General features: G+C 50.4%; 1 protein-coding gene and 1 non-coding gene across 3 annotated transcripts in view; one reads left to right on the forward strand and one right to left on the reverse strand.

Annotated features, from left to right (window-relative positions):
- Positions 1 to 21,671, forward strand: part of LOC119970759 (ras and Rab interactor 2-like) — a 187,726-nt gene that overhangs the window by 24,888 nt on the left and 141,167 nt on the right. The window lies entirely within an intron of this gene.
- On the reverse strand, positions 17,697 to 17,778 carry trnas-aga. The gene has a single exon. It is a non-coding gene; the product is annotated as a tRNA-Ser (tRNA).

Genomic DNA, 21,671 nt, shown 5'->3' on the forward strand with positions numbered 1-21,671 from the left:
TCCCCCCCCCCCCCCCCCAACGCCGGGTCTCTCTCCCCACCACACAACGCTGGGATTCGCCACTTCCGCAGCGGGTGAAACTGACGCGTATCGCGTCAGTCCGCTGCTGGCCCTTTCGGGAACGGAGATTACCGGCTTAAAAGAAGGTCCTGACGCCGGAGTCATCCGCACCGCTTTATCCCGCCGGAAATTGGCGTCACGTCGGTCTGCGGAGAATTTCGCCAGTGGTCAGCAAATTCCACTACCTTGGGTCCGTGTGACAGACAATTTGTCTCCTGTTGCAGAACCTGACACGCACATGGGGAAAGTGGCTACCTCCATTGGTTGACTCACGAAACATTTCATAGAATTTACAGTGCAGAAGGAAGCCATTCGGCCCATCGAGTCAGCACCGGCTCTTGGAAAGAGCACCCTACCCAAGGTCAACACCTCCACCCTATCCCCATAACCCAGTAACCCCACCCAACACTAAGGCAATTTTGGACACTAAGGGCAATTTATCATGGCCAATCCACCTAACCTGCACATCTTTGGACTGTGGGAGGAACCCGGAGTACCCGGAGGAAACCCACGAACAAAAACGGGGAGGATGTGCAGACTCCGCACAGATAGTAACCCAAGCCAGAATCGAACCTGGGAACCTGGAGCTGTGAAGCAATTGTGCTATCCACAATGCTACCGTGCTGCACATGTGTGGCATACCTTCAAACTGACCCTTAAGACCAAGCTGATAGTTTTTATAAGGCCTGTGTTCTCAACATTCTGCTGAATGGTTTACATTAATCAAGAAAGGAAGCTCACAATTTCCATCTTCGCTGTCTGTGGTGCATTATGGATATATACCCTGGCAGGGTAACACCATGAATGCCGCAGTCCTATCAAAGGCAGAGCTCCCAAGTTAGTTTGCACTCTGTGGTGAATGTATAATGTATAAATCCACACTGTATATTACTGTGTCCCTGTGGGCTCCATCTGTGAGGACCATGTACAGGGCTCTGCCCTTGGCTCCACCCCCAGCAGGAAGTATAAAGTGCTGCGGTCTTACGAGCCCACCTTCAGTTCAGTTAGTCGCAGGCAGGCTCAGTTGTAAGTCGATTAAAGCCACAATTTACTTCACTCGTGTCTTTGAATGAATTGATGGTCGCATCAATTTAATCGACTTTAAAAAACTACCATGGAATCAGCCCTCAAACCTGATCGACTGGAACTCGATCCACAGTCCGCAGAAACAAAAGAAATATTTTTGCATTGGCTTCGGTGCTTCAAGGCCTACCTGGCTGCGTCGACTACTTCCGCTGTTACAGAAGAACTGAAATTCGGTCTTCTCCACGCATGGGTGAGCCATCGTATTTCAACTCAACTTGATGTTACTGACTCTTATACCGAGGCCCTCGCGATACTCAACCGCCTGTATGTGCGGCCCGTGAATGAAGTTTACGCGCGGCACATCTTTACAACTCTCCGCCAGCACCCTGCAGAGTCGCTAGAAGACTACCTGCGCGACCTTAAAGTTCTAGCACGAGAATGTAACTTCCAGGCCGTGACAGCCTCCCAGGACATGGAACTCGCCGTCCGAGACATGTATGTTGCAGGGGTCCGATCCAATTATGTGCGCCAGCGTCTCATCAAGAAAGGGGCCCAGAACCTGGAAGACATTTTCCAAAGTTTAAATTCGTTCCCGGCAGATCACACAACCCCATCGTGGACCCCTGACCAGAGACTACCCCAGGCCTGCTCCGCACGACCACCCGCCCACCACGGAGGGCTATCGTGCCACTTTTGCGGCCAGCCCCAACACTCCCGGCCGCACTGCCCGGCCCGCAACGCGACCTGCAGCAGCTGCGGGCAGAAAGGGCACTTTGCGAGGGTCTGCCTGGCCAAAATTAAAACTCCAACTCGAACGCTAACCAGAACACTCGCCCCTCCAACTCACAGGCCCGCAGACCCCACAATGTGGCAGCGTGTCTGCCGACTCTGCCTCCGCACAACATGTGCGACTCATGGGGGCCGCTATCTTGGGTACCATCTTCCTCGCCGCCCGCTGACCATGCCACCGACTACCCGCAGCTCAGTGCAGTCACTTTGGACGAGTCGCGGCCCAAAGCACCTCGAGCTCCATGATGTCCGTCCAACTCAACGGAAACGAGACAGCGTGCCTCTTCGACTCCGGGAGCACCGAGAGCTTCGTTCACCCAGACCTGGTGTGGCGCTGCTCGCTTCCGATATTCCCGACACAGCAAACTATCTCCCTTGCCTCGGGGTCACACTCCGTCTAGATACAAGGGCGCACTATTGCGACACTAACAATATAGGGCGCCAACTACGCCAACTTCCAACTGTATGTACTCCCAGACCTCTGTGCCCTCCTCCCTTCCCCCTCTCACTATATGCAGTTTAGCAACACTAAAAATCGACCCCCCTCCACTCTTTGCTAATCTCACTGCCAACTGCAAACCAGTGGCCACTTGCAGCAGGACGTATAGCCTGCAGGACAGGGTATTTATTAGATCCGAAGTCCAGCAGCTCTTACGTGAGGGAGTCGTAGAGGCCAGTAATAGCCGCTGAAGAGCTCAGGTGGTGGTCGTGAAGACCGGGGAAAAGTTCCGGATGGTGGTTGATTACAGCCAAACCATTAACCGGTTCACGCACCTCGATGCGTAACCCCTCCCCCAGATTGCAGACATGGTCAACCAGATCGCCTAGTACCGCATCTTCCCCACGGTGGATCTGAAGTCTGCTTACCACCAGCTCCCAATCCGCCCGGAGGACCGCCACTACACGGCGTTCGAGGCAGACGGCCGCCTTTTCCAACTCCTCCGGGTTCTCTTTGGCGTCACGAATGGGGTTTCGGTGTTCCAACGAGCAATGGACCGAATGGTGGACCAGTACGGGCTGCAGGCCACTTTTCCGTACCTGGATAACATCACCATCTGCGGCCATGACCAGCAGGACCACGACGCCAACCTCCACCGATTTCTCCAAACTGCCCAAAAACTCAACTCACCTATAATAAGGGGAAATGCGTTTTCCGCACAACCAGACTAGCCATCCTCGGCTACGTCGTAGAAAACGGGGTCCTAGGACCCGACCCTGACCGTATCCGCCCCCTCTTACAACTCCCTCTCCCTCACTGTTCCAGGGCCCTCAAGTGGTGCCTTGGATTTTTCTCATACTACGCCCAGTGGGTCCCCCAGTATGCGGACAAAGCCCGCGCACTATTTAAGGCTACACTCTTCCCACTGTCAGCCGAGGCGCACCAGACCTTCAACTGCATTAAGGACGACATCGCCAAAGCCGCCATGTGGGCGGTGGATGAATCCGTCCCATTTCAGGTGGAGAGCGACGCCTCAGAGGTCGCTCTCGCTGCCACTCTGAACCAGGCAGGGAGGCCAGTAGCGTTCTTTTCCCGAACCCTCTCCGCTTCAGAACTTCGGCACTCCTCAGTCGAAAAGGAAGCCCAAGCCATTGTGGAAGCCGTACGGCACTGGAGGCACTACCTCGCAGGTAGGAGGTTTACCCTCATCACCGACCATGCGCCAGCGCGCAAGACGACCGACTACAGGCTATCCGCAATGACCTCTGCCACACCGGGGTCATCTGGCTCGCCCACTACATCAAGGCCCGCAACCTGCCTTTCTCCACCGAGGAGGTTAAAACTGTCACCAGGAATTGCCCGATCTGCGCGGAGTGTAAACCGCATTTCTATAGACCAGACAAGGCCCACCTGGTGAAGGCATCCCGGCCCTTTGAACGACTGAGTATTGATTTCAAAGGGCCCCTCCCCTCGACCAACCATAACATCTATTTTCTCAATATTATAGATGAATTCTCCCGCTTCCCGTTTGCCATCCCATGCCCCGATATGACCTCCCATACAGTCATCAGAGCCCTACATAGTGTCTTCACCCTGTTCGGTTTCCCCAGCTACGTCCACAGTGACAGGAATTCGTCCTTCATGAGCGACGAGCTGCGTCAGTACCTGCTCGGCAAGGACATCGCCTCGAGCAGGACTACCAGCTTTAACCCCAGGGGGAACGGGCAGGTGGAGAGGGAGAACGCGACAGTCTGGAAGACCGTCCTACTGACCGTAGTGACACCGGGCCCTGTCCTCCTTCGGAAGCACGTCCGGACACATAAAACAGACCCACTGGTAGAGAGGGTCCTACTCCTGCATTCAAACCCCCACTACGCGTTTGTCGAACACCCCGATGGTCGACAGGACACCGTTTCCCTCCAGGACCTGGCACCTGCAGGATCTACCACTACCACTACCGCCGAGGAACCCCTCACACTACACCCCACCCGACCTCCCACGCCCTGCGCCCCTGCACCTGCAGGCTTCCTGCGACCCCTTTCAGCCGTCACACCGGTCCACAGGAACAAAGCTCTGGAAGAACCACCCCCGGAGTCCACCCTCGGATTCACACCGAACATCTGTCCACAGCCATCCGAAGCGACTGCAACTCCAGTGCTCCGTCGGTCCCAACGCACGATTCGAGCGCCGGACCGACTGAACTTATAGACCCGTCACCCCCACCAGACTTGATTTTTTAACAGGGGATGAATGTGGTGAATGTATAACATATAAATCCACACTGTATATTACTGTGTCCCTGTGGGCTCCATCTGTGAGCCGTTGCGCGGCTCTGCCCACAGGGGGAGTTGAGGAGCATGTACAGGGGTCTGCCCTTGGCTCCACCCCCAGCAGGAAGTATAAAGTGCTGCGGTCTTACGAGCCCGCCTTCAATTCAGTTAGTCGCAGGCAGGCTCAGTTGTAAGTCGATTAAAGCCACAGTTTACTTCACTCGTGTCTTTGAATGAATTGATGGTCGCATCACACTCATTAAAAGGAGCTGGCCTCATTTGATTTGGGCCTGTCCGCAGGATGACAGATGGCCCCAATCCCAAAGACTTTTCTAATGTGAAGTAGCCGGAGCCAGACGGCTAATAGGATGGTCGAGGCTCTGCTTCAAGTCTGCTTGACATTGATTACCGCATCTAAACATCACTAGCTGACAATGGACGGGGGGGGGGGGGGGGGGGGGGAGGTGGAATGGCAGCACCTCCTGTAGGTTTGGTGTGAATCACCATGGTGACAAATGGGTACAGCAGCTTGGCAACAGATGCCGATGCCAGAAACAACAACCCAAAATGACACTTTGGAAGCTTCAGGTATAGTACTGGTGGCAGAACCTGTCCCTCGAGGGTTGGCCTCAATTACCAAAGGTGCGCCACTTAAAAACACCCATGTAAAGGGCAGTACGGTTGCTCAGTGGTTAGCACTGCAGTCTCACGGTGCCGAGGTCCCAGTTTCGATCCTGGCTCTGGGTCACTGTCTGTGTGGAGTTTGCACATTCTCCCCGTGTTTGCCTGGGTTTCGCCCCCACAACCCAAAGATGTGCAGGGTAGTTGGAGTGAACACGCTAAATTGCCCTTAATTGGAAAAAATGAATTAGGTACTCTAAATTGATTTTTTTAAATGCCCATGGAAAATTTTCTTTTCAACTGCAAGTGCATCGGCTGTGATTCTCCCCCCAAGATTTCTAAGATAATTTGCGGCGAGTTCCCCACCGCTATTCAATGACACTTGGTAACTTTTTTGGCCCCTGGGGAGTTTCTCACCGGTTTAGCCCACATTTTGAATTTGTTTTAACACTGGGGAACTGAACTCGGAGATCGGGCCGCCATTTTGAAAGGGTGCCCCGATTTCTAAGTGAGCTTGTGGGTCTCCCACAACCCTCACCCATGAGAAATGTCACCCCTCACACACAAGGGCACTACCCCACACTCCCTAAGATGAGGACATCCCGCGAGGGGTTCCTTGGGTGTCCCTCCTATTCAGGCCTCCTGAAGCCCCCTTACAGCACCCCTCCCTTCCAGGACCCCACCATCACCCTCCAACCTCCCAGAAGCCCATACGTACCTGCCCTGCACTCCCCCACCCTTGAAATCTCCCCTCCACCCTCATTTCATGGGCATGCCCCCCCCTTGTGTCCTGACCCTTGGCAGTGCCACCCTGGCACTTGTGTGGGCACCCTTGCAATGCCACCCAGGCAGTGTTGCTGCTGCTGGCTTGGCAGTGCCATGTAGGCAACTTGGCTGTGCCAGCTGTGCACTGCCAAGGTGCTTGCATTCCAGGGGGAGGGCCAGGGATCCACCCTGTGTTTACACTGAGCACCCGGGGGTCTCCATGATCCGGGAGTCCTCCCCACTCCCGGGAGCCATTCGCTGGGCCCACGTTTGTGTGGACCAGCACTCATCGGCGCCCGGCTGCAGTCTCCCTGGGGAGCCCGAAGAATTGAGGAAGCCGGTGGATCCCGGGCGAATAGGTCGCAAGTTGCTTTATGACCTACTTCCGGGGGCAGCTTTCGGTCACGCCCATTTGGGGCGGAGTTCTGACTCAGACATCTCGCAGGACTTCGGTGAATCCTATGAGGCGGGGAGGCTGTCGGGAGGCTCGCTGCAGGCCTCACCCGGGATTCTCCGGCCGCATTGTGCTCACACTTCAGGGCAACGCAGCCGGAGAATCGCGCCCATCACCTTTTGTCAGTGGAAGGATACTGGCTCGGTACTGGAAAGCGATTTCACAGATGATTTGCACTCTCCAAATCCCTCGTGTCTGTTCTTCATATATGAATATAGACAACTGTCTCAGGAGGCAATTCAGCTTTCCTCAATCCAATCTGCCTGAAGTCCACATAATTCCACTTTGAGCAGGGATCGGATCAGGATTGGAAGAGAGACTAGTGATTACAGTGTTCCCTGGTTATATCAGGGTCATAAACTAACTGCAGATACCCGTGCACCCCCTCCCTTTCCTCCCTCTTACTGTTATTGCTCTGAAACTAGCTAAATCAGCACAGGCAGGGATCACAGCTGAACATTTCTGGAATGTATTGCTTTTTGTAACTGACATTCAAAACATATTCTTTTCAAAAACACCGAACGTTAAACCAACAAGCTCATTCAAAATGAATCCGGTGCATTTGGCTGTTACACTAGCTTTTTAAAAAAGGCTAATGTGTCCATAGATGTCCATTGGGAAATCTGAAAAAGCAAACTGATATGAGTGGAATTATGCACAGATCAAGTCAATATGTGTCTGTTTGAACAAGCTAATTACATGATGTATCTCATGGGTATCTGAGGGAGGTTGAAACAATAGCTCACTAGCCAAGTTATTTCCTGGTATTGCTTACAGTTTTGACTCCATATTAACGCAAGCTGTGGTTTGGAGAATTTTGCATTCACACTGATGTGTTGGCCAGGCTGGGTCGATGTGGACTGCACTTGATGCAGTGTAGCGAGAGACAGACTTCCAACACTTGATGAGATACAACACGATTTTATTTAACATCTAAACTATTATACATGTTCAACTGTGGGTTGACACTATGCTGACTTGACTGGAGACCTGATGCTAGCCTAACCAGACTTACTAGCTACCACATGGTGTTTGCACTGTCTAGCTCACGAGCTCTGACTGTCTCAGAGGCTGGGTCCCGAGAGAGCGGGAAACCTAGTGCCCTCTGGCTTTATAGTGGTCATGTCCTGCCTGGTGATTGGCTGCTCTGTTCTGTGTGCTCACTGGTCATCCTGTGTGCCCCCCCTCCCCCGGAATGTGAACACCTTGGTACTGCCAGGTTGGCACAGCAAAGCTGGTAGGAACACTGCCAGGGTGCCAGGGTCACAGTGCCAGAGCTTCCTTGACCAAAGAGGTATAGAGTGTGTTAAAGGAGGAGAGTTGGGCGGTTGTGGGAAGGCCATGGAGGAATTTGAAAAGAAGAATGATCATTTTAAATTCAAGATTGTTGTCTGGCTGGGAACCAATGTAGGTCAGCAAACACAAGGATGTTCAGTGAACTTGGTGCGAGTTACGTAATGGGCAGCAGGGTGGCACGGTGGTGCAGTGGTTAGCATTGCTGCATCACGATGCCGAGGTCCCAAGTTCGATCCCGGCTCCGGGTCACTGTCAGCGTGGAGTTTGCACACTCTTCCCGTTTCTGCATGGGTATCACCCCCACAACCCAAAGATATGCAGGGATGGATTAGCCACGCTAAATTGCCCCTTAATTGAAAAAAAATAATTGGGTACTCTAAATTTATTTTAAAAAGTAATGGGCTTCAGAGTTTTGGATGATCTCAAGTTTACAGAGGGGAGAACATAGGATACCAGCCAGGAGTGCGTTGATCAAAGTAAATAACCTTTCAAAAACAGATAAACATCTGGCTATGAAAGGGATTAAATCTTTAAGGGATAAGTAGTGGCTATAGAAGAACAAATGATCCAAGACTATGACTGATCTTTGACCTCTGCAACCTCCATGAATAGAGAAGTGGCTTTGCTGTTCACTCAGAGATGGTGTCAGGAGGCCAAAATGGTTTATTGCTTGAGGCTTGTTTATCTGCCAAATAGTCATCCAGCAGCTTTTTGACTGTCACGGCAGGGTGGGAAATTAACTGATTCCCACACAGCACGGTAAAAATAAAAGTTCAAAAATGCCGTGGCTGTTTCCGGAGTTGCCACAAATGGTCCCTTAAGGCCTATTTTTCAGTTGAGAAATCAACTGCTGTCAGTTGAAAATCCTCCCCCCCCCCCCCCCCCCCCCCCCCCCGATCCCAGCCAATGCTGGAACCCCACTGGCACAACAAGTGATTTTGCTTGTGGAATGTAATGGGTCAAGGAGGTATTATATTAAGATTTATTTCCTGTGGTATTTACTCTTTTCAGGATTAGGGGAGAATTCTACTTGGAAATTAAGCTTCAGTATTGCTGGGGGGGTATGTGGGGCGGAAAGAGATATTCTGTCGAAGCTTTTAATTTTTCACTCTTCTGGACATTTTGCAAGGAAACCCGGATCAAGGAAATCAACAAACATATTGGAGGAGAAGAGAGTGCTGATTGGTTGGCAAGTGGATTCTGATTGGCTCCTACAGTATATTTTTATTGTTTTCCCTAATCCTGATGAGTGCATGACGAAAAACTTTGCAGTGCCTTTTTTTTCCAGAAATACCCAAGTTCTGTACGAGCAAATGACTCTTTAAATTAAATTTTCTCGGGCTTGAGGAAAGGAAAATGCAGCATTGTGCAAGTTGTATATGATCTATTCAGTCCAAAGGTGTGCAGGTTAGGTGGATTGGCCATGCTGAATTGTCCCTTCGTGCCCAAAGGTTAGGTGGGGTTACGGGGACAGTGTGGGGCATTGGGCCGAGGTAGAGTGTTTTTTCGGAGGTCGGTGCAGAGTCGATGGGCTGAATGGCCTCCTTCTGCACTGTAGGATTCTATTAGAAGGAGCAGAAGGATGGGCTTCAACGAGTGACCATTGCTTGTATCTCATTGTATTAAATGAGTTGAAAAGATGCAAACAACAAAAGCATTTGTTTCATTCATTACTTCTACTCCTGTTATTTAGGAGCTCTTTGTATTCATATCCGGTCTTTTGTCCTCAACTTCTGCTTTTTGCAGCATCCTATTTTAATAATTTCCATTCCTCAGCAATTATCATGGTTTTAAAGGCCGCCCTCCGCCTACAGTACTTCATTTTAATTTACGTTTTGTCTTTTTGTCTATGATCATAATTCTTGCAGACAATTGACAATCACTCAGTGATACTGCTGGTCAGAGAAAGAAACTGTCTTGCAAATCTTCTCCGAACAGGTTTTGGCACCAGAATTCAACGTACAATTTTACAACGCGAGATGTTTTTCCAGATGCACTGCAGATGCCGTGTCAGCATAATGTACGTGGACGATGCTGGATACTGCATGTGAGAATTGCACTGCACTAATCTACTCAGAAATCTCAAGATATCAAAAACCACAAGTGTTTTAAGTTAACAGGCTGAACTCATTGGATACCCTCTTAAATTAACAGAAAGTTGAACTGCATCATTTGTTATTGATTTGATCAATGGATCTCCCTTGACATTAGTCACAGCGAGCCTGAGACATACAATTTTGTTAACTTGGGCCAGCCAAACTCCTCCCACCCCTTTTAGAGTCATGGCTAAATGAGGTTACTGCTCATAAGGAGAGCTCAGCACTAGGAACAGCTCGCTGGCAGAAATAGCTGGCCTGTCAGCTGGGAAAACAGTGTAAGGAAGAGATTGCTTTGCCAGCTCTCTTGTTAGGACACTTATGACCGGTTTGCCTCTTCGAAGAGTATTCTTCACTCTTCCCCAGTCGGACTATGAGAATAATGAAGAGAATTAGGTGACTTCCATGCTGTTGGCCTTTGTAGGAGGTTGGGGAGAGCTCAGTTGGTAGGGGCGTGTGGTGGACAAAATTAGTTTTGGTAAGTAGTGCATTTTATTTGGACAATCTGATTAATCGTGAAGAATGATTGTACTTGCATACGAAATGATTCCTCCTCTGTTATGTTTATCTTGCTGTACCAAAGCACCAGCTTTGTGAGGTGTTACCGGGTTAGTTTTAGTATTAAAGGTTTGTATATAATAACAATAATGATCTTTATTGTCACAAGTGGGCTCATATTAACACTGCAATGACGTTACTGTGAAAAGCCCCAAGTCGCCACATTCCGGCGCCTGTTCGGGTAGAATTCAGGGAGAATTCAGAATATCCAATTCACCTAACAGCACTTCTTTCGGGACTGCCCCTTTGTATGGGTGTGGCAGCACCTAGTGTGAATCGAAGGAAGAATAACAGCACGTCTTTTGGGACTTGCGGGAGGAAACCTGAGCACCTGGAAGAAACCCAGCAGACACAGGGAGAACGTGCGGACTCCACACAGACAGTGACCCAAGTCGGGAATTGAACCTGGCACCCTGGAGCTCTGAAGGAACAGTGCTAACCATGGTGCTACCGTGCTGCCCTATATGCACTCTGGGGGGGGGAAAAAACTGAGGGGGTCAGGAATAGGTAGGAATATGTTTTTCTGGAGTGAGGTAACCTCGCGAACCCATATGTTTAAGAGTCTCTTTTGCTGAATGCGTGATGAACACATTGTCAAAGCATTGTCAATTTTTCTTTTCACAAAGAAAAACTGCAAATGCTGAAAATCTGAAATGAAAACAAAGTGTGCCTGATAAACCTCAACAGTTTCGATTTTGGTCGCGATCAGGAAATGAGCAGCCACAGTGCACTGGTTAGGTTACTGTTCAAGCTTCCTCTAAATCTGATTTACATAATGGCCCATAATGTCCTGGCTCCCCAGTGTCGCATTTGGAGGAGTTGGCGGGTGGACACACACCATTGATGTGCTGGGGAATTCCTCTTAGAGGTTCCCACGCGAGGGTTTACCCAGCAAAAAGTGATTTAAATTCCTAACTTAGGATGGTTCTACCAGAATTATCCTCATAGTTACTCTGAAGGAGTTTGAAGAAATAGAAAAATTTCTAACTTCAGAGGTACTACTTTAAAGACCCAGATCAAGCCCCACACAGGACACTCCACTCACATACCCAACCCCCCTCCCCACCAGCCGATCTGACCCTAGCCCAACCCGAACCAACACCCAACACCACCCCCACACCACACCACACTGCGCCTTGAGTCTTCCCTAACCAGCTCAAATATTGCACATTTAAGAACATAACCTAAGTAATGGGAACAACCGTAGGCTATTCAGCCCATTCAGCCTCCTCTGCCATTTAATAAGATCATGCCTGACCGGATCGTGGTATCTACTCCACTTTCCTGCCGCCACCCAAAACCCTTGATTCCCTTGCAAAAAAAATGGTCTAACTTAGTCTTGAAATTATTCTATGACTCAGCCTCCATTGCTTGCTGGGTAAGAGAATTCCAAACACTAATGATCCTCTGAGGGAAGAAATTCCTCCTCATTTCCATCTTAAATGGTAAATGTCTTATTTTAAAATTGCGCCCCTTAGTTCTAGATTCCCTCATGAGGATCATTTCAGCCTCTACACTGCCAAAGCCCCTCAGCATCTACCCTCAGAAATCCCTCAGCGTCCACCCCACCGTACCCCCTCAGTGTCTACCCTTAGAAACCCTCAGCACCACCCCGCCGAACCCCCTCAGTGTCTACCCTTAGAAACCCCTCAGCGCCTACCCTGCCAAGCCCCCTCAGCATCCACTATGCCGAACCCCCTCAGCATCCACCATGCCGAACCCCCTCGGCATCCACCCTGCCGAACCACCTCGGCATCCACCCTGCCGAACCCCCTCAGCATCCATCCTGCCGAACCCCCTCAGCATCCATCCTGCCAAACCCCCTCAGCATCCACCATGCCGAACCCCCTCGGCATCCATCCTGCCGAACCCCCTCGGCATCCATCCTGCCGAACCCCCTCAGCATCCATCCTGCCGAACCACCTTGGCATCCACCATGCCGAACCCCCTCGGCATCCATCCTGCCGAACCCCCTCGGCATCCATCCTGCCGAACCCCCTCAGCATCCACCATGCCGAACCCCCTCGGCATCCATCCTGCTGAACCCCCTCGGCATCCATCCTGCCGAACCCCCTCGGCATCCACCCTGCCGAACCCCCTCGGCATCCACCATGCCTAATGGCCTCGGCATCCACCATGCCGAACCCCCTCGGCATCCACCCTGCCGAACCCCCTCGGCATCCATCCTGGTGAACCCCCTCAGCACCCACCCTGCTGAACCCCCTCGGCATCCATCCTGCCGAACCCCCTCGGCATCCACCCTGCTGAACCCCCTCGGCATCCATCCTGCCGAACCCCCTCAGCATCCACCCTGCCGAACCCCCTCAGCATCCACCATGCCTAAGGGCCTCGGCATCCACCATGCCGAACCCCCTCGGCATCCATCCTGCGAACCCCCTCGGCATCCACCATGCCGAACCCTCTCGGCATCCACCATGCCGCACCCCCTCGGCATCCACCCTGCCGAACCCCCTCAGCATCCACCCTGCTGAACCCCCTTGGCATCCACCCTGCTGAACCCCCTCAGCATCCACCCTGCCGATCCCCCTCGACATCCATCCTGTCGAACCCCCTCAGCATCCATCCTGCGGAACCCCCTCGGCATCCATCCTGCGAACCCCCTCGGCATCCACCATGCCGAACCCTCTCGGCATCCACCATGCCGCACCCCCTCGGCATCCACCATGCCGAACCACCTCGGCATCCACCCTGCTGAACCCCCTCGGCATCCACGCTGCTGAACCCCCTCAGCATCCACGCTGCTGAACCCCCTCGGCATCCACGCTGCTGAACCCCCTCAGCATCCATCCTGCGGAACCCCCTCAGCATCCACCATACTGAACCCCCTCAGCATCCATCCTGCTGAACCCCCTCAACATCCATCCTGCTGAACCCCCTCCGCATCCATCCTGCTGAACCCCCTCAGCGTCCACCATGCCGAACCCCCTCAGCATCCATCCTGCTGAACCCCCTCAGCACCCACCCTGCTGAACCCCCTCGGCATCCATCCTGCTGAACTCCCTCAGCATCCATCCTGCTGAACCCCCTCGGCATCCATCCTACTGAACAGCCTCGGCATCTAACCTGCCGATACGCCTCAGCGTCAACGCTGTTGAACCCCTCAGCATCCACCCTGCTGAACAGCCTCGGCATTCTGAACCACTTTGACATCTACTCTGCAAAACCCCCTCAGCCTCTACCCTGTCGAACCCCCTCAGTGTCTACCCTACCAAACCCCCTCAGCATTCACCCTTTCGAACCCCCTCAGCACCTACCCTTTCGAACCCCTCGGCATCTACCCTGTCGAACCCCTTCAGCATCTACCCTGTCAAACCCCCTTGGCATCTATCCTGTCGAACCCCCTCAGCATCTATCCTGTCGAACCCCCTCAGCATCTACCCTGTCGAACCCCTTCGGCATCTACCCTGTTGAACCCCTTCAGCGTCCACCCAGCCGAAACCCCTCAGCATCTACCCTGCCGAAACCCCTCAGCATCGACCCAGCCAAAACCCCTCAGCGTCAACCCTGCCGAACCCCCTCAGCGTCTACCCTTCCAAATCCACTCAGCGTCTACTCTGTCGAAACCCTTCAGCATCTAAAAGGTTTCAAAGAGATGGTTTCTTATTCTTCTGAACTCTGTACCTTTCCTCACAAAAGTGGTTGTTTCTTGTGGGAGGGTCTGGATTTAGAGGGCATAATCTCAGAATAATGATCACCCATTTAAGATGGAGATTATGAGCGATTTCTTCTCTTAAGGGTTGTGAATTTGTGGAACTCTTTACTGCAGAGGGCTGGTGAGGCCGCGTCATTAAGTATGTTCAAGGCTGAGATAGGGTGGTATGGTGGCACAGTGGCTAGCACTGCTGCCTTACAGCGGCAGGGACCGGGGATCGATACCGACCTCGGGTGACTTCTGAGTGGAGTTTGCACATTCTTCCGTGTCTGCGTGAGTTTCCTCCGTGTGCCCCGGTTTCCTCCCACAGTCACAAAGATGTACAGGCTAGGTGGATTGGCCGTGCTAAATTGCCCCTAGGTGGGAGATTGGGCCCAGATAGGGTGCTCCTTCAGTGGGTTGGTGCAGACTCGACGGGGCAAATAGGCTCCTTCTGCACTGTAGGGATTCTATGATGGACAGATTTTTTTTATCAGTAAGGAAATCAAGGGTTTTGGGGATAAGGCAGGAAAGTGGAGTTGAGGATTATCATCAGATCAGTCATGATCTCATTGAATGACAAAGCAGACTCAATGGGCCAGACAGCCTACTTGTGCTTCTATGTGCTGTGATCTTATGATCCCTTGAATCAGCCTAATGAACCTCCTCTGAACTGCTTTCAAAGCAAAACCCTCCTTAAGTAAGACCAAAACTGTACACAGTACCCCGAGGCGTGGTCTCAATGATGCACTTTAAAGTTGTAACAAGATATCCTTACTTTCATACTCCACCCCTTGCAATAAGGTTCAACATACCAATTGCCTTCTTACTTACTTGCTTTACCTTTTATGCTAACCTTTTGTGATTAATTTACAAAGGCACCCAAATCCCTCTGTACTGTCACATTCTGCAGTCTCTCTACTTTTAAATAACATCCTGCCTTGCTATTCTCCCTGCCAAAGGGAACAAAATCCCACATTATACTCCATCTGCCAACTAATTTGCCGCCTTATTTAACCGATCTATATCCCTTTGCAGACTTTATATTCTCCTCACCACTTGCTTCCCTACCTATCTTTGTATCCATGACGTGGAGATGCCGGCGTTGGACTGGGGTGAGCACAGTAAGAAGACTTACAACACCAGGTTAAAGTCCAACAGGTTTGTTTCAAACATGAGCTTTCGGAGCACTGCTCCTTCCTCAGGTGAATGAAGAGGTATACCATGCCAGTATCTTGCCCCTAACGCCATGGGCTCTTATTTAGCAGCCTCCTGTACGGCACCTTGTCAAAGGCCTTCTGGAAATCCAAATAGATCATCTCCTTTGTCTAACTTCCTCATTACCTCCTCAAAGAATTCTCACAGATCTGTCAGACATGACCTCCACTTGACGAAGCCGTGCTGACTTAGTCCTTTCTCACCATGCACTTCTCAGTATTCTGTAATCTCATCCTTAATAATAGACTCTAAAATTGTACTAACAACTGAAGCCAAGCTAATCGGTCTATAATTTCCTGTCTTCTGCCTCCCTCCCTTCTGAAATAGGGGTGTGACATTAGCCATTTTCCAATCCTCTGGATCCTCCATGTCTCCAGTGATTCCTGAAAGATCATCACCAATGCCTCCACAATCTCCTCAGCTGTCTCCTTCAGAACCCTAAGGTGTAGTCCATCTGGTCCAAGAGATTTATCCACCTTCAGACCTTTCAGTTTCCCCAGAACCTTCTCCTCAGTGATGGCCACTACACTCACCTCGGTCCCCTGACTCTCTTGAAGTTCTAGTATGCCACTTGTGTCTTCCACCGTGAAGACTGGTGCAGGTACCCATTCAGTTCCTTTGCCATTTCTTTGTTCCCTATTACTACTTCTCCAGCCACATTTTTCACTGGTCCAATGTCCATTCTTGCCTCTTTCTTACCTTTTATATATCGAAAAAAATCTCTTGCAATCTTCTTTTATATTACTAGCTAGTTTAGATTCCAATTTCATCTTCTCCACCCTTATTGCTTTTTAGTTGTTCTCTGCTTACTTTAAGGCTTCCCAATAGTCTGGCTTCCCACTAATCCTCGCCATATTGTATGCCTTTTCCTTTGCTCTTTATGCTGTCCTTGACTCCCCTTGTCAGCCATGGTTGCCTTGTCCTCCCCTGAGCATGCTTCCTCCCCCTTGGGATGGATTTCTGTTGTGCCTCCCAAATAACCCCCCAAAACTCCTGCCATTGCTGTTCCACTATCTTCCCTGCTCGGCTCCTTTTCCAATCAACTCTGACTAGCTCCTACCTCATGTCTTTGTAGTTACCTTTATTCAATTGTAAAACCGTTACATCTGATTCCAGCTTCTCCCTCTCAAACTGCAGGGTGAATTCTATCATATTGTGGTCACTGCCCCCTAAGTGTTCCTTCACCTTAAGTTCCCTAATCAAGTCTGTCTCATTACACATCACCAAATCCAGAATTGCTTGTTACCTAGTGGACTCTTGCCACAAGCTGCTCCAGAAATCCATCTCATTCCACAATGAGACATTCCACAAATTCCTCTTCTTGGGATCCGCTACCAACTTGATTTTCCCAGTCCACTTGCATATTGAAGCCCCCCATGATTATTGTAATACTGCCTTTCTTACATGCCTTTTCTATCTCCTGATTTATTTTCTGCCCCACATCCTGATTACTGCTAGGGGGCCTGTACATAACTCCCATCAGGGTCTTTTTCCCTTTGCAATTCCTCAACTCTACCCACACAGGTTCTATGCCTTCTGACCCGATATCACTTCTTGCTATTGATTTAAGTTCATTTCTTACTAACAATGCAATCCAGCAAAGATCTCCCAAATGTCCTGCTATTATTTCTTTAATAATAGATTCCACATTTTTCTCACGGACAAATGTTGGGCTAAGTAGCCTATGGCTTCTTGCTTTCTGTCTCCCTTTTTTTTTGAAAAACATTTTATTAAGGCATTTATAATTTTATAATAATGACAGTAAACAATACAAATATAAACATAGTGCAAAGACTGCTTCCCTCCTTCACATGTCCCACCTCCTCTAAACAATAATCTAACTCCCCCCACCCTCCTCACCCTCCTCCCCCCCCCCCCCCCCCCCCCCCCCACCTTTGCTGACAGTTAAGAAGTTGACAAACGGCTGCCACCTCCGGACGAACCCTCGCATTGACCCTCTTAGGGCAAAGTTTATTTTCTCAAGTCTGAGAAACCAGGCCATGTCACTAAGCCAGATCTCTGAATTTGGGAGCTTTGAGTCCCTCCACGCTAACAATATCCATCTCCGGGCTACCAATGAGGCAAAGGCCAAGACGTCAGCCTCTCTCACCCCCTGGACTCCTGGATCTTCCGACCTACTTTCTTTAAAGGCGGTTCTGCATTTGCAGTTTTTCAGTCCGCTGGAAATTTTGGAATAGAATTCCAACAGTGCAGAAGGAGGCCATTCAGCCCATCGAGCCTTCACCGACCCTCTAAAAGAGCACCCTACCTAGACTAACTCTCCCACCCTATCCTTGTAACTCCATAACCCCACCTAACCTGCACATCTTTTTGGACACTTAAGGGCAATTTGTTGTGGTTAATCCATTTAACCAGCATGTGGCTGCCGCCTTGGTCTGCTTTCAAAGCCAGTGATTTAGCCGTGTGCTAAACCAGCCCCTAAAAGAACATTTGTAGTCGGCAGGATTTGAACCTGTGTGGGGAGACCCCAATGGATTTCTAGTCCATCACCGTAGCCACTCGGCCACGACTACACCATTAATGATATTAATGAGACACGGGTGGCACGGTGGCACAGTGGTTAGCACTGCTGATTCACAGCACCAGGGACCCAGATTTGATTCCGGCCTCGGGTGACTGTGTGGAGTTAGCACTTTCACCCAGTGTCTTCTTGGGTTTCCTCCGGGTGTTTTGGATTCCTCCCACAGTCCAAAGATGTGTTGGTTAAATGGATTGACCACAACAAATTGCGCCGCCACATTTGGCCGGAATCTGTGCCGCCGGCTAGGGAGGCGAGGGGGGGGGCTTCCCGGGGGCTGGGGGGACTGGTGGCAGATGGCCAGTGGGGTCGCGGATGGCGGGTCTGGTACGCGCATGGCTACCGCCATGTTGTACAGCATGACCGCTGCAGGTAGTCAGCCATGTGCGGCCAAGATCCAGCCATTTTCGGTGCGGGAGCCAGGAGTTACACCCGGCGCCGCAGTTAGCCCCTCATGGTCCCGGAATGGGTGAGGGGTCGGCGTCGATTTTTTTCATCGTAAACCTCCCCTGAATTTTCCGTTCGAGCAGGCACTTAGTGAAACGGAGAATCCAGCCCCACATCTTTATCTTCTGCATCAAGATCATTACTCACTACTATACTGATCTCATTCCGTGTTAACAGTGCTACCCCACCTCCTTTTCATTTCTTCCTATACTTCAAAAGTGTCAGATACCTACTGTTGAATGTTCAGTTGCCAGCCTGGATATTGGCCTGGAAATGTGACCAGTTTTGTGGGGGAGACTTGTAGTGGGAAACTGAATCATGAGCCAGTATAAAAGATGATGAAAAATATTGGGGTGCACATGGATTTTCAAGATTTCTCACAGAAATTTCTGAATATAAAGTTTTGCATGTGTAGCGTTCATTAAAGATTCTAAAATATAATTTTTCATCCTTAATTTGTGTGTATGTGTTTGTTGACCATGTGTTGCAGAGTATCCAGATAGCGACTTTGTTTTTGGATTCTTCTCCTCCTTTCCTCCCCCACTTCAGTTGATGCCAAAGAATTTAACACATTGAACTTGGCCAATTATGTTGGAAAGCGAAAAGGCAGGATCATAGAGATGTGTGTCCAGAAATAGTGAACTGCAGTTCTGGCTATCCTCTTCGTCAAAGCAACAAAAAGCACTTACTGTTCAAAGACATATTTTATGTTGTAGCAATACTTTTACTTTTGCTTGAGTAGCTTTGAAAACAGCCTTTATCGGAGAATACAAACTTTATCGCAGTAAGTAAGGTTTTCCTAAGGTTTCCTTTTGGGGGGTCAGTGGCAAGACGTTTAAAGTGCTGATACACACTGAGGGGCTCAAGTAAGGTGTTGTGATTTCGGAGATGGAAATCTTGGGCGGGATTCTCCGTAGCCCGACGGCAAAATTGGGAATGGCGATCGGGCAGAGAATGGCTCCCAAAGCCGAAATCGAGGCAGTTTGACGCCGCTTGGTGATTCTCCACCCCTTCCAAATCGTGTCATCGGGACGCACGCCACGCGCAGTCGCAACCTGTCGGAGCGCCATCAGCCGGCCCACCCGCGATGCTCTGCCTCCAATGGGCCGAGTTCCCGACTGCGCGGGCCACGTGTGGTCCCAGCGGTCGGGAAGGTGGCGTGACGGCTGCGGACAGTGTCCTGCGCTGCCATGATCAGCCGAGATCCCTGCTGCTGTCTGGGGAGAGGGGGGGGGGGCGGCTTCTGCTACAGCTGGGAGGACTGGTGGGGGGTGGCCAGGAGGTAGGTAGTGTGGTCGGGGTGGGAGGGTATGCGGTCCAGCATGGCCGCTCCCTGTTTTCCCCCGTGACCGGTGCGGGTATAGGCGTGCGCGGCTGCAGCCTGTCAGTCCTGTGCATGTGTGGCCCGGGACCTGCCGATTCTCAGGCTGTTTTCCGCACGTTCCGCGGGTGTTCATTGCGGCGCTGGTGCTAGCCCCTCACCGGTACCGGAATCGGTGAGGGTTTCACACCGATTTTCCTGTCGTGGAACACCACAGATTCCCCGTTGGTGCCAGCACTTAGCCTCAGAAAAGGAAAACCCAGCCCTCTATCTCTGATGCTACTAGATGCAGGGTACTGTTAGCTGCTCAAGTGCATCTCCATGGGGGTGGGGGTGAGGGGGGGGGGAATCAGAGCTGGACTGTGCTCCACCAACTCGCCCATCTATCCCCTCAATATCCCCTCAGCTAGGGATAGTGTGCAGCGTTGGATAACCTGCAGAACAAGGGCAAATTACTAATACAAAGAAGTATTACTCATAAATTAAATCCTTGTCTTTGGTCTTTGCTCTTTTGTTTGGTAAGCCTTTTTAACAGTGGCCAGCATTCCTCTGCGAGGTCATTGCTTCATGTCTTGCAGCACTGTTCCCGGTTGGTTATGTTGGTTTTGGATTGCAGTTTGTGCGGTGTCCAAAAACCTCTCCAAAGAATGAAACTTTCTCAGGCTAAATGGAACCGTCATCACAAGAGGGAGTTTTTTTGGCTGGCTTCTATTCCTGAAGCAGTTTGCTTTGAAGCCTCGTCCCAAGTTATGGATCAACGACAGATTTGAATACATTTGACATGTCAGGTGATGGAATTGCTCCTACTCTAAAACAAGAGTATGTCATAATGAACAACTTGCTTAAATATATATATAAAATAATAAAGGAATAAAATACTGCAGATGTTCACATCTGGAAATAGAAAATGGTGAATACACTCAGACAGCTCTGAAATCGTGGCTTTGAAATGTACAGAGCGGGATTCTCCAATAATGAACAAAAGAACAAAGAAAATTACAGCACAGGAACAGGCCCTTCAGCCCTCCCAGCCTGCGCCGATCCAGATCCTTTATCTAAACCTGTCTCCTATTTTCCAAGGTCTACTTCCCTCTGTTCCCGCCCGTTCATATACCTGTCTAGATGCTTCTTAAATGATGCTATCGTGCCAGCCTCTACCACCTCCGCTGGTAAAGCGTTCCAGGCACCCACCACCCTCTGCGTAAAAAACTTTCCACGCACATCTCCCTTAAACTATCCCCCTCTCACTTTGAAATTGTGACCCCTTGTAACTGACCACTCTTGGGAAAAGCTTGTTGCTATCCACCCTATCCATACCTCTCATAATGTTGTAGGCTTCAATCAGGTCCCAACTCAACCTCCGCCTTTCCAATGAAAACATTCCTAATCTACTCAACCTTTCTTCATAGCTAGGACCCTCCATACCAGGCAACATCCTGGTGAATCTCCTCTGCACCCTCTCCAAGGCATCCACATCCTTCTGGTAATGTGGCGACCAGAACTGCACGCAGTATTCCAAATGTGGCCGAACCAAAGTCCTATACAACTGTAACATGGCCTGCCAACTCTTGTACTCAATACCCAGTCCTATGAAGGCAAGCATGCTGTATGCCTTCTTGACCACTCTATCAACCTGCGTTGCCACCTTCAGGGTACAATGGACCTGAACTCCCAGATCTCTCTGCACATCAAGTTTCCCCAAGACCCTTCCATTGACCATATAGTCCGCTCTTGAATTTGATCTTCCAAAATGCATCACCTCACATTTGCCTGGATTGAACTCCATCTGCCATTTCTCTGCCCAACTCTCCAATCTATCTATATTTTGCTGTATTCTCTGACAGTCCTCCTCGCTATCTGCAACTCCACCAATCTTAGTATCATCTGTAAACTGGCTAATCAGACCACCTATACCTTCCTCCAGGTCATTTATGTAGATCACAAACAACAGTGGTCCGAGCACGGATCCCTGTGGAACACCACTAGTCACCCTTCTCCATTTTGAGACACTCCCTTCCACCACTACTCTCTGTCTCCTGTTGCCCAGCCAGTTCTTTATCCATCTAGCTAGTACACCCTGAACCCCATACGACTTCACATTTTCCATCAACCTGCCATGG

The sequence above is a fragment of the Scyliorhinus canicula genome, chromosome 1 (genome assembly GCF_902713615.1).
Source record: "Scyliorhinus canicula chromosome 1, sScyCan1.1, whole genome shotgun sequence".
Classification (NCBI taxonomy): domain Eukaryota; kingdom Metazoa; phylum Chordata; class Chondrichthyes; order Carcharhiniformes; family Scyliorhinidae; genus Scyliorhinus; species Scyliorhinus canicula.